The sequence below is a fragment of the Tamandua tetradactyla genome, chromosome 15 (genome assembly GCF_023851605.1).
Source record: "Tamandua tetradactyla isolate mTamTet1 chromosome 15, mTamTet1.pri, whole genome shotgun sequence".
Lineage (NCBI taxonomy): Eukaryota > Metazoa > Chordata > Mammalia > Pilosa > Myrmecophagidae > Tamandua > Tamandua tetradactyla.
The window spans coordinates 22,421,667-22,434,885 of NC_135341.1; the positions used below are offsets into that span (position 1 = coordinate 22,421,667).

The 13,219-nt window shown below is 38.3% G+C and overlaps 1 long non-coding RNA gene across 1 annotated transcript in view; it reads left to right on the top strand.

The window, feature by feature from the left end:
• Positions 1–13,219, top strand: part of LOC143656980 (uncharacterized) — a 131,690-nt gene that overhangs the window by 28,687 nt on the left and 89,784 nt on the right. The gene's annotated exons all lie outside the window — the stretch shown is intronic.

The window sequence follows — 13,219 nt, forward strand, 5'->3', positions numbered from 1 at the left end:
TTAAATTATATACTTGTTTATAATTAAACTGAGTATTTAAATAAATTCAGAAGCTATATTCTATAGCTTAAATATGAAGTAGTTTTCCTTCTTGATCCCTTGCCTACTGTGTCCCTAGAATATTCTAGAACACTCTATGATGTACCCATTAATTGGGAGATGCAGCTACCACAAACCCCTCAAATCATACTTTTTAAAAGAAATTGTCAAATCCTTAAAAAAAAAATCATTTGGGACTGGTGGGGCAAGATGGTGGCATAGGGAGGTGTAGAATTTAGTTAGTCCTCTAGAACAGCTAGTTAATAGCCAGGAACTCTCTGGAACAGTTGTTTGAGGACCATCCATAACTGTACACACATTGTACAACTGTCTGGAATGGGTAGAAGGGCCAAGATCATAGCACAGATCTGTAAGTAAAATCTCCAAACTACAGAGGCTGGTGCCCTTCCTCCACTGGCACAGCAGACCCACTCAGAGACACTTCCTGGTGGGAAAAAAAGCTATCTCTGGTGGGAGAAAGGGAGGGCAGCTCAGCCAAGCGCCAATTCTGCCTTTAATTAACAAATTTTGACTGCTGTATGTAAACTCCATGCCCAGATAAACCGAGAGCCATAAGGAAAGGAATCCTGAGGTCTCTCCCAACAGAGACATGAAAAAGATCCCCAAACCAAGACTTTTGGATTTGGCCCAGCTCAGAGCACTGGAAAAGGGTTGTATTCCAAGAGAAGGCACATAGAGCCAGTTACCAACTTCTGCTCTTGACTGATGAAACTTGGGGGCTGGGGACTGACCTGTAAAGGGATTTTGTGTTTTAAAACTATTCTAAGTAGCTCGTTAGAGAAAGCCTCACACATTTTCATTTGTCAGCATTGACTCAGGTAAGAGCTGAGTTGAGACAGGTCTGAGAGACAATGTAACAAGCCAGATGAAGGAGATAATTCCCTAAAGGGCTAATCTTCCCCCAAAAAGGGAGGGCAAGGCCCAACTCAACTGGCAGACCTCAATCAAAAAACTCAGACCCCAAGAACTAGCCCTAAGCTCACCTTCTACCTCAACCACTGTCTCAACCACACTCCTGGCAGGCACAGGGTCTGCTTAGAAATATAGGCACTGCACCACTTGAAACCAGTGGGGGCCTGTAGGCTGACAAACACCACCTGCTGGGAAGGATAGGGAAAGCACAGAGTCTAGAGGCTTCACAGGAATCTCTGACAATCTGCTGGGTCTCATCTCTAGGAAAACTTAATCCTGATTACACTCTCCTCCTGAGACCTGGATCTTTCTTGTCTGGGAAAATCAGAGTGGGGTCAATCATAACTGGGAGACCCTCTTCAAAAAAAAGTTCCATTTAGGCAGGCCAAGAACCAGGAAAGCAAGATCTGAAACAGTTAAATAGAAGTTATACTAGAGATCTACAATAAGTTGAACTGAACACCAAAGAACAGAGAGAGAACAAAGCGAACCAACAAGAAAACCCTAGATAAAACAGTGAAAACGACCTCCAGAATAAGCAAATCAAGGAAATCAAATGCCAAGACACCAATAAAAATTATGACTCACAGTAGGAAAATGGAAGATATGGCCCAATTAAAGGAAAAAATTAGCGCTTCAAATGAAATACAGGAATTTAAACAACTAATTAATGTTCAAATAAGCACGGCAAATCAGTGCAAAAACCAAATCCAACAAATTGATGGAAGATATGGCAAAAGATATGAAGGATATAAAGAAGACATTTGGTGACCATAAAGGAGAACTTGGAAGTTTGAAAAAACTAATGGCATATACGAGGGAATGAAAGGTCCCATAGATGAGATGACAAACACAATGGAGACTTACAAGAGCAGATTCGGAAAGGCAGAAGAAAGGATTAGTGAAGTAGAGGAGAGGACATCTGAAATCCTACACACATACACGCACACATACACACACAGATAGAGAAAAGAATGGAAAAATATGAGCAGGGTCTTAAGGAATCGAATAACAACATGAAGTGCATGAATATATATGTTATAACTTCTCCCAAAAGGAGGAAAGAGGTAGAAAGAATATTGGAGGAAATAATGACTGAAAATTTCCCATCTCTTATGAAAGACATAAAATTACAGATCCAAGAAGTGCAGCATACCCCTAACAGAATAGATTCACATAGGTCTACTCCAAAACACTTATTAATCAGATTGTGAAACATCAAAGACAAAGAAAGAATTCTGAAGTAGCAAGAGAAAAGTGATCCATTACATACAAGAGAAGATTGATACTACTGTGTGCAAATATCTCAGCAGAATCCATGGAGGCAAGAAGGCGGTGGCATGATGTATTTAAGATGCTGAAAGGAATAAACTGCCAACTAAAAATTCTATACCTGTCAACACTGTCCTTCAGAAATGAGGGAGCATGTAAAATACTTTGAGACAAACAGTCACTGAGAGAGTTTGTGAATAAGAGATCAGCTCTACAAGATATAGTAAAGGGAGCACTTTAGGCTGATAAGAAAAGGCAGGAGGGAGAGGTCTAGAGAAGAGTAGAGAAATAAAAACTATCAGTAAGGGCAAAAAGAGAAAAAAAATTTAAGATATGACATATAAAATCCTAGAGATAAAATGATAGAAGAAAGTACTGCCTTTATAGCAATAACATTAAATATTAATGTACTAAACTCCCCAACAAAAGGCATAGACTGAAAAAAAAAAGAGACATAGACTGGATTATATATATATATGCAAGAGACTCCTTTTAGACCCAAGGACAAAAATATGTTAAGAGTGAAAGGTTGGTAAAAGATACTTCATGCAAACAACAACCAAAAAAGAGCAGGGGTAGTTATATTAATATCCAACAAATTAGACTTCAAGTGTAAAATAATTAAAAGAGACAAAGAAGGACATTATGCATTAATAAAAGGAACAATTTATCAAGAAGACAGCAATCATAAGTATTTATGCACCAAGCCAGTGTGCCCCAAAATACATGAGGCACACACTGACAACACTGGAAGGAGGAGTAGACACCTCTATAATAATAATAGACTCTGATAAACCAGTCTCATCAATGGGTAGAACATGTAGATAGGGGATTATAAGAAAACAGATTTTGAATAGTATGATAAATGAAATAGACATAACAGACATTTACAGAACATTATACCCCACAACAGCAGATACACATTTTCTCTAGTGCTCCTGAATCATTCTCCAGGATAAACTGCATGTTGCATTACAAAGCAAGCCTCAATCAATTTCAAAAGATTGAAATTATACAAAACACTCTCAGGTCATAATAGAATGAAGTTGGAAATCAATAACAGGCAGAAGGCCGAAAAAATCATAAACAAATGGAGGCTAAATAACACTCTTAAATATAACCAGTGGGTCAAGGAAGAAATTACAAAAGAAATCAGTAAATATATCAAGGCAAATGAAAATGAAAACACAATATATCACAGTTTATGGGATGCAGCATAAGTGATCCTGAGAGGGAAATTTTTGCCCTAAGTGCCTATGGTAAAAAAGAAGAAAGAACAAATATCAAAGAATTAACTGCTTACTGGAGGAACTAGAGAAAGAACAGCAAATTATCCACAAACAGAAGGAAAGAAATAGCAAAGATTAGAGAAGAAATAAGTGAAATTGAAAATATGAAAACAGTAGAGAGTATCAACAAAACCAGAAAATGGTTCTTTTCTGGAGAAAATCAATAAAATATATGGGCCCTTAGCTAGGCTGATGGGGGAGGGAGGATACAAATAAGAAGTAAAATCCAAAATGAGAGAGGGGACATAACTACTGACCCCACAGAAATAAAGGAGGTAATGAAATAAAAGAGGTAATAAGCAACTATATGCTATATAAAAATAACTGTATGCTAATAAACTAGACAATGTAGATGAAATGGACAACTTCCTAGAAAAGAATAAACAACCAACAATTACTTGAGAAGAAATAGATGCCCTCAACAAACCAATCGCAAGTAAAGATATTGAATCAGTTATCAAGGATCTCCCAAAAAAGAAAAGTCCAGGACCAGATGGCTTTGCATATGAATTCTACCAAGCATTCAAGAAAGAATTAGTACTACTCCTGCTCAAACTCTTAAAAAAATTGAACAGGAGGGAAAACTTTCTAATTCATTCTTTGAAGCCAACATCACCCTAATATTATAGCAGACAAAGATACAACAAGAAAAGTACAGACCAAATCTTTAGTGATATAGATGCAAAAATCCTCAACAAAATACTTGCACGTGGAATCCAGCAGAATATTGAGAGAATTATACACCATGACCAAGTGGGATTTATTCCAGGTATGCAAGGTTGGTTCAACACAAGGAAATCAGTTAATGTGATACACTACATCAATAAATCAAAGCAGAAAAACTACCTGATGATCTTGATTGATGCAGAAAATGCATTTGACAAAATTCAACTCTTTCTTTTTTTAAAAAATATTTTTGATTGAGAAATGTCCACATAGATGCAGTCAAACCATATTATACAATCAATCACAATATCATCACATAATTGTGTATTAATCACCATGATCATTTTTAGAACATTTACACCACTCAAAAAAAAAAAAGAAATAAAAAGAAAAAGCTGATACATCCCATACCCCTTACCCCTCCCTCTCATTGACCCACAGTATTTCAATCTACCCAGTTTTTGCCCTTTATCTCCCTCTACTATTTATTTATCTTTTATCCTTTTAAAAAAAAAACTGCATTTGTCTATACCCTGGATAAAAGGAGCATCAGACACATGTTTTCACAATCACGCAGTTACATTGTAAAAGCTCTATAGTTATACCATCTTCTTCAAGATTCAAGGCTCCTGGAACACAGCTCATCAGTTTCAGGTACTTCCCTCCAGTCACTCCAATACACTACAAACTAAAAAGGGATATCTATATAGCGTGTAAGAATAACCTTCAGGATAACCTCTTGACTCTGTTTGAAATCTCTCAGTCACTGAGATTTTATTTCGTCTCATTTCTTTCTTCCCTCTTTTGGTCAAGAAGGCTTTCTCATACCCATGATGCTGGGTCCTGGCTCATCCCTGGGAGTCAGGCCCCATATTGCTGGGGAGATTTACATCCCTGGAAATCATGTCCCATTTAGGGGGTAGGGCAGTGAATTCCCCTCCTGAGTTGGCTTAGAAAGAGAGGCCCCATCTGAGCAACAACAACAAAAAAAAGGTTCTCTGGGGAAGATTCTTAAGTATAATTATCAGTAGGAATAAGCTTTGTAGGAATAAGCTTCATAGTAGTGAGCCCCAAGATTGAGGGCTCATTCTATTCAATTGGTTGTCCCCACTGCTTGTGAGAATATCAAGAGTTCCCCAGATGGGAAAGTTGAATATTTCCTCCTTTACCCCAGCCCCCCAAGGGGACTTTGCAAATTTTTTTTATTCTCTTCCCAAATGTCTCTGGGCTATATTGGGGCATCACACTAACCTGTTCTGACCAACAAGATCTCATGCCCAATTCAAGATTCCATGTAATTATGGTGTTCAAGTAAATTGACCATATAAGTTGAATTAGATAATGTGCTACACAAAATATAAATTTTGCACCCAATAAACGTCTCCCCCTTTGGTCTCACGTAGGGGCTGAAGTTTGAAAATATAGGCCATATCATCCTTCACCTAGTATTCTGATTTACCTTAGTCCTATCCAGATTAGATTCCTTCATATCTCTAAACAAAGTCTAATCATTTTTTCAGGTTTTGTAACAGTTGCTGAATGAGGTAATGCTGACTTTCATAGCTTCAGTGCTCTAACTCTGAGTCTCAGTTATCATATAAATACCCGAAGTTTCAAAGAACAACCAGATTATATACAAGTAGTTCATAGTTTAGAATTTAGAAATATAAGCTACAACTCCTAAATATTTGTGACTGCTGTAAGAGCTTACAATCTCGGACCCTTTATAATAGGCCCCAACCTGATAACCCATGCTGTCCATTTCAGTTCTCTGAGTTTTTATATTATAGTTAACCATGTGAGTGAGGTGATAATATTTGTCTTTTTGTTTATGACATTTTATTCAAAATACTATCCTTAAGGATCACTCACCTAGTTGCATGTCTCACAACTTCATTCCTACTTGCAGTAGTCCATTATGTGTAAACACCACAGATCCCCCTTCCATTCCTCAGTCTCAATATCATTTCTTTATGAAAACACATCAAAGAATAGAAGGGAGCTTCCTCAACAAGATAAGAGGAATATATGAAAAACCCACAACTAACATCATCCTCAGTGGTTCCCTCTAAGATCAGGAACAAGACAAGAATGCCCAGTGTCACCATTCTTTTTTTTTTCTTTTTTTTTTATTAATTAACGGAAAAAAAGAAATTAACCCAACATTTAGAAATCATACCATTCTACATATGCAATCAGTAATTCTTAACATCATCACATAGATGCATGATCATCGTTTCTTAGTACATTTGCATCGGTTTAGAAGAACTAGCAACACAACCGAAAAAGATATAGAATGTTAATATACAGAAAAAAAATAAAAGTAATAATAGTAAGAACAAAACAAAACAAAACAAAAACCTATAGCTCGGATGCAGCTTCATTCAGTGTTTTAACGTGATTACTTTACAATTAGGTATTATCGTGCTGTCCATTTTTGAGTTTTTGTATCTAGTCCTGTTGCACAGTCTGTATCCCATCAGCTCCAATTACCCATTATCTTACCCTGTTTCTAACTCCTGCTGAACTCTGTTATCAAGGACATATTCCAAATTTATTCTCGAATGTCTGTTCACATCAGTGGGACCATACAGTATTTGTCCTTTAGTTTTTGGCTAGACTCACTCAGCATAATGTTCTCTAGGTCCATCCATATTATTACATGCTTCATAAGTTTATCCTGTCTTAAAGCTGCATAGTATTCCATCGTATGTATATACCACAGTTTGTTTAGCCACTCTTCTGTTGATGGAGATTTCGGCTGTTTCCATCTCTTTGCAATTGTAAATAACGCTGCTATAAACATTGGTGTGCAAATGTCCGTTTGAGTTTTTGCCCTTAATTCCTTTGAGTAGATTCCCAGCAATGGTATTGCTGGGTCGTATGGCAATTCTATATTCAGCTTTTTGAGGAACCGCCAAACTGCCTTCCACAGTGGTTGCACCATTTGACATTCCCACCAACAGTGGATAAGTGTGCCTCTTTCACCGCATCCTCTCCAGCACTTGTCATTTTCTGTTTTGTTGATAATGGCCATTCTGGTGGGTGTGAGATGATATCTCATTGTGGTTTTGATTTGCATTTCTCTAATGGCCAGGGACATTGAGCATCTCTTCATGTGCCTTTTGGCCATTTGTATTTCCTCCTCTGAGAGGTGTCTATTGAAGTCTTTTTCCCATTTTGTAATTGGGTTGGCTGTCTTTTTGTTGTTGAGTTGAACAATCTCTTTATAAATTCTGGATACTAGGCCTTTATCTGATATGTCGTTTCCAAATATTGTTTCCCATTGTGTGGGCTGTCTTTCTACTTTCTTGATGAAGTTCTTTGATGCACAAAAGTGTTTAATTTTGAGGAGTTCCCATTTATTTATTTCCTTCTTCAGTGCTCTTGCTTTAGGTTTAAGGTCCATAAAACTGCCTCCAATTGTAAGATTCATAAGATATCTCCCTACATTTTCCTCTAACTGTTTTATGGTCTTAGACTTAATGTTTAGATCTTTGATCCATTTTGAGTTAACTTTTGTGTAGGGTGTGAGATATGGGTCTTCTTTCATTCTTTTGCATATGGATATCCAGTTCTCTAGGCACCATTTATTGAAGAGACTGTTCTGTCCCAGGTGAGTTGGCTTGACTGCCTTATCAAAGATCAAATGTCCATAGATGAGAGGGTCTGTATCTGAGCACTCTATTCGATTCCATTGGTCAATATATCTATCTTTATGCCAATACCATGCTGTTTTGACCACTGTGGCTTCATAATATGCCTTAAAGTCAGGCAGTGCAAGACCTCCAGCTTCGTTTTTTTCCCTCAAGATGTTTTTAGCAATTCGGGGCACCCTACCCTTCCAGATAAATTTGCTTATTGGTTTTTCTATTTCTGAAAAATAAGTTGTTGGGATTTTGATTGGTATTGCATTGAATCTGTAAATCAATTTAGGTAGGATTGACATCTTAACTACATTTAGTCTTTCAATCCATGAACACGGTACGCCCTTCCATCTATTTAGGTCTTCTGTGATTTCTTTTAACAGTTTTTTGTAGTTTTCTTTATATAGGTTTTTTGTCTCTTTAGTTAAATTTATTCTTAGGTATTTTATTCTTTTAGTTGCAATTGTAAATGGGATTTGTTTCTTGATTTCCCCCTCCGCTTGTTCATTGCTAGTGTATAGAAATGCTACAGATTTTTGAATGTTGATCTTGTAACCTGCTACTTTGCTGTACTCTAGTAGTTTTGTTGTGGATTTTTCTGGGTTTTCGACGTATAGTATCATATCGTCTGCAAACAGTGATAGTTTTACTTCTTCCTTTCCAATTTTGATGCCTTGTATTTCTTTTTCTTGTCTAATTGCTCTGGCTAGAACCTCCAACACAATGTTGAATAATAGTGGTGATAGTGGACATCCTTGTCTTGTTCCTGATCTTAGGGGGAAAGTTTTCAATTTTTCCCCATTGAGGATGATATTAGCTGTGGGTTTTTCATATATTCCCTCTATCATTTTAAGGAAGTTCCCTTGTATTCCTATCCTTTGAAATGTTTTCAACAGGAAAGGATGTTGAATCTTGTCAAATGCCTTCTCTGCATCAATTGAGATGATCATGTGATTTTTCTGCTTTGATTTGTTGATATGGTGTATTACATTAATTGATTTTCTTATGTTGAACCATCCTTGCATACCTGGGATGAATCCTACTTGGTCATGATGTATAATTCTTTTAATGTGTTGTTGGATACGATTTGCTAGAATTTTGTTGAGGATTTTTGCATCTATATTCATTAGAGAGATTGGCCTGTAGTTTTCTTTTGTTGTAATATCTTTGCCTGGTTTTGGTATGAGGGTGATGTTGGCTTCATAGAATGAATTAGGTAGTTTTCCCTCCGCTTTGATTTTTTTGAAGAGTTTGAGGAGAGTTGGTACTAATTCTTCCTGGAATGTTTGATAGAATTCAGATGTGAAGCCGTCTGGTCCTGGACTTTTCTTTTTAGGAAGCTTTTGAATGACTAATTCAATTTCTTTACTTGTGATTGGTTTGTTGAGGTCATCTATGTCTTCTTGAGTCAAAGTTGGTTGTTCATGTCTTTCCATGAACCCGTCCATTTCCTCTAAATTGTTGTATTTATTAGCGTAAAGTTGTTCATAATATCCTGTTATTACCTCCTTTATTTTTGTGAGGTCAGTAGTTATGTCTCCTCTTCCATTTCTGATCTTATTTATTTGCATCCTCTCTCTTCTTCTTTTTGTCAATCTTGCTAAGGGCCCATCAATCTTATTGATTTTCTCATAGAACCAACTTCTGGCCTTATTGATTTTCTCTATTGTTTTCATGTTTTCAATTTCATTTATTTCTGCTCTAATCTTTGTTATTTCTTTCCTTTTGCTTGCTTTGGGATTAGTTTGCTGTTCTTTTTCCAGTTCTTCCAAGTGGACAGTTAATTCCTGCATTTTTGCCTTTTCTTCTTTTCTGATATAGGCATTTAGGGCAATAAATTTCCCTCTTAGCACTGCCTTTGCTGTGTCCATTAAGTTTTAATATGTTATGTTTTCATTTTCATTCGCCTCGAGATATTTACTAATTTCTCTAGCAATTTCTTCTTTGACCCAAATCGTTGTTTAGGAGTGTGTTGTTGAGCCTCCACGTATTTGTGAATTTTCTGGCACTCCGCCTATTATTGATTTCCAACTTCATTCCTTTATGATCTGAGAAAGTGTTGTGTATGATTTCAATCTTTTTAAATTTGTTAAGACTTGCTTTGTGACCCAGCATATGGTCTATCTTTGAGAATGATCCATGAGCACTTGAGAAAAAGGTGTATCCTGCTGTTGTGGGATGTAATGTCCTATAAATGTCTGTTAAGTCTAGCTCATTTATAGTAATATTCAGGTTCTCTATTTCTTTATTGATCCTCTGTCTAGATGTTCTGTCCATTGATGAGAGTGGTGAGTTGAAGTCTCCAATTATTATGGTATATGAGTCTATTTCCCTTTTCAGTTTTTGCACAGTGTATTCCTCACATATTTTGGGGCATTCTTGTTCGGTGCATAAATATTTATGATTGTTATGTCTTCTTGTTTAATTGTTCCTTGTATTAGTATATAGTGTCCTTCTTTGTCTCTTTTAACTGTTTTACATTTGAAGTTTAATTTGTTGGATATTAGTATAGCCACTCCTGCTCTTTTCTGGTTGTTATTTGTATAAATATCTTTTCCCAACCTTTCACTTTCAATCTATGTTTATCTTTGGGTCTAAGATGTGTTTCCTTTAGACAGCATATAGAAGGATCCTGTTTTTTAATCCATTCTGGCAATCTATGTCTTTTGATTGGGAAATTCAGTCCATTGACATTTAGTGTTACTACTGTTTGGATAATATTTTCCTCTGCCATTTTGCCTTTTGTATTATATATATATCATATCTGACTTTCCTTCTTTCTACACTCTTCTCCATACCTCTCTCTTCTGTCTTTTTGTATCTGACTCTAATGCTCCCTTTAGTATTTCTCGCAGAGCTGGTCTCTTGGTCACAAATTCTCTCAGTGACTTTTTATCTGAGAATGTTTTAATTTCTCCCTCATTTTTGAAGGATAATTTTGCTGGATATAGGAGTCTTGGTTGGCAGTTTTTCTCTTTTAGTAATTTAAATATATCATCCCACTGTCTTCTAGCTTCCATGGTTTCTGCTGAGAAATCTACACATAGTCTAATTGGGTTTCCCTTGTATGTGATGGATTGTTTTTCTCTTGCTGCTTTCAAGATCCTCTCTTTCTCTTTGATCTCTGACATTCTAACTAGTAAGTGTCTTGGAGAACGCCTATTTGGGTCTAATCTCTTTGGGGTGCGCTGCACTTCTTGGATCTGTCATTTTAGGTCTTTCATAAGAGTTGGGAAATTTTCAGTGATAATTTCTTCCATTAGTTTTTCTCCTCCTTTTCCCTTCTCTTCTCCTTCTGGGACACCCACAACACGTATATTTGTGCGGTTCATATTGTCCTTGAGTTCCCTGATATCCTGTTCAAATTTTTCCATTCTTTTCCTGATAGTTTCTGTTTGTTTTTGGAATTCAGATGTTCCATCCTCCAAATCACTAATCCTATTCTCGGTCTCTTTAAATCTATCATTGTAGGTATCCATTGTTTTTTCCATCTTTTTTACTTGATTTGTTTTTTCAGTTTTTCTATTTCTTCTTTATGTTCAGCCCATGTCTTCTTCATGTCCTCCCTCAATTTATCGATTTCATTTTTGAAGAGGTTTCCCATTTCTGTTCGTATATTCAGCATTAGTTGTCTCAGCTCTTGTATCTCATTTGAACTATTGGTTTGTTCCTTTGACTGGGCCATATTCTCAATCTTCTGAGCGTGGACCGTTATCTTCTGCTGCTGGCGTCTGGGCATTTAGTCAGATTTCCCTGGGTGTCAGACCCAACAAGGTTGTAAGATTTTTCTGTGAAATCTCTGGGTTCTGTTTTTCTTATCCTGCCCAGTAGGTGGCGCTCGTGGCACACGTTTGTCTCACGTGTTTGGAAGGGATCCCCCCAGTCACCGATTTCCGCGGCCTGGGGATTTCCGATCCAATTCTCTCCGTTGGTTCGGGGGTTGCGCGTGGTGGGGGCGTCCGCCGCCGCGACTTGAGGGGACCCTGTGGCTGGTCGCCGGCCGCAGCGGGCCCGGGGAATTCGCCACCGGACCAGGAAGTCACCCGCGGGGGAGGGGCATCGGTCACCGGCCGCCGCGGCCTGGGGAATTCCCCACCGGACCAGGAAGCTGCCCATGGGGGAGGGCCACCGCGGCTTGGGTAGCCCTCTGATCTGAGACTCGTAGCCGGACCAGGAAGCCGCCCGCAAAAGAGGGGCGCCGGCCGCCTCGGCTTGGGAAACGTGCCTCTCCGAGACTCTCAGCCAGCCCGGGAAGGAGGGAGGGAGGGGCTCCGGCTGCCGCAGCTGCCGCTGCTCGGGAAATCACATGCTGCTCGGGGATCTCACCGCAGCTGAGTCTTGCAGTCAGACTAGCCAGTCCAGACTGGGGTACACTGTGTGTCCATTCCCTGCCGTGGCCCCGGGAGCTGTTCTGCCCCAGTGTCACCATTCTTAATCTGGATGCCTTCGTTTGGACGTTTTTAAGGGCTTAAAACTGTAAACTTGTAACGTAACAAATCCCCTTTATAAAAACAGATCCATTTCTGGTATATTGCATTCTGGCAGCATTATCAAATGAAAACAGTTAGCTTTTACCACCACTGTTTTCCAGGGTGTGTTTGTAAGAGAGATACCTTACCAAACCAGATTCCAGGGCCCCCATTTTATACAACTTGGTGGATTTCACCTGTGCATTCAGAAAATAAACCTCAATGAAGTCACGCAAATGAGGGTCCTTTTTCTCAGTGGCTATTTTGTACAATTCTTGTAGTGACTGATTCACTCTTTTTTCCAAGTGTAATGCATGCTACATTGCTTTCAGCCTGTTCTCCCAGTTGTCACGTTCTAGTTTTTTGTATTTGTTACCTTTTTGGCTCTTCAGATTCAGATGTTTCTCAGCACGTTCACTCGCCTCATTAGATTGGTGAAGAAAATATTTGGCAAAGTTCTTCAAAGCCATGTCATTATGGTCACAGCAGTAAGACTGGCAGATATACGTAGGAGGCATAGAACTTGGTTGGTCTGGTGGTTGATGACTGCCTTTGATTGAAGTTGTAATTCTGGCACATGTGCAATAAAATGTGGCCATAATGGCAGGTGACTGAGCAGAGGAGGAAGTAGCAGCAGGGTCCTCATGTGATCTGAGGGTGTTGTGATGACGTGGTAGAGGGCTGGCTAAGAGCATTCAGCCAAGGGGGTTCAGCACCAAGTTCCATTCAAGGGGCATTCAAACAGAAAACCATGATGACTCTGTGAATACATCTGGCTTCCCCTTTCTTGCCATCTGTCTTCTAAACATTTAAGAGTAGGTTGCAATTATCATGCTCTTTTATCATTTAATACTTTCATGTATATTGTCTACAAACCAGACATTTACTTAAATAACCACATTAA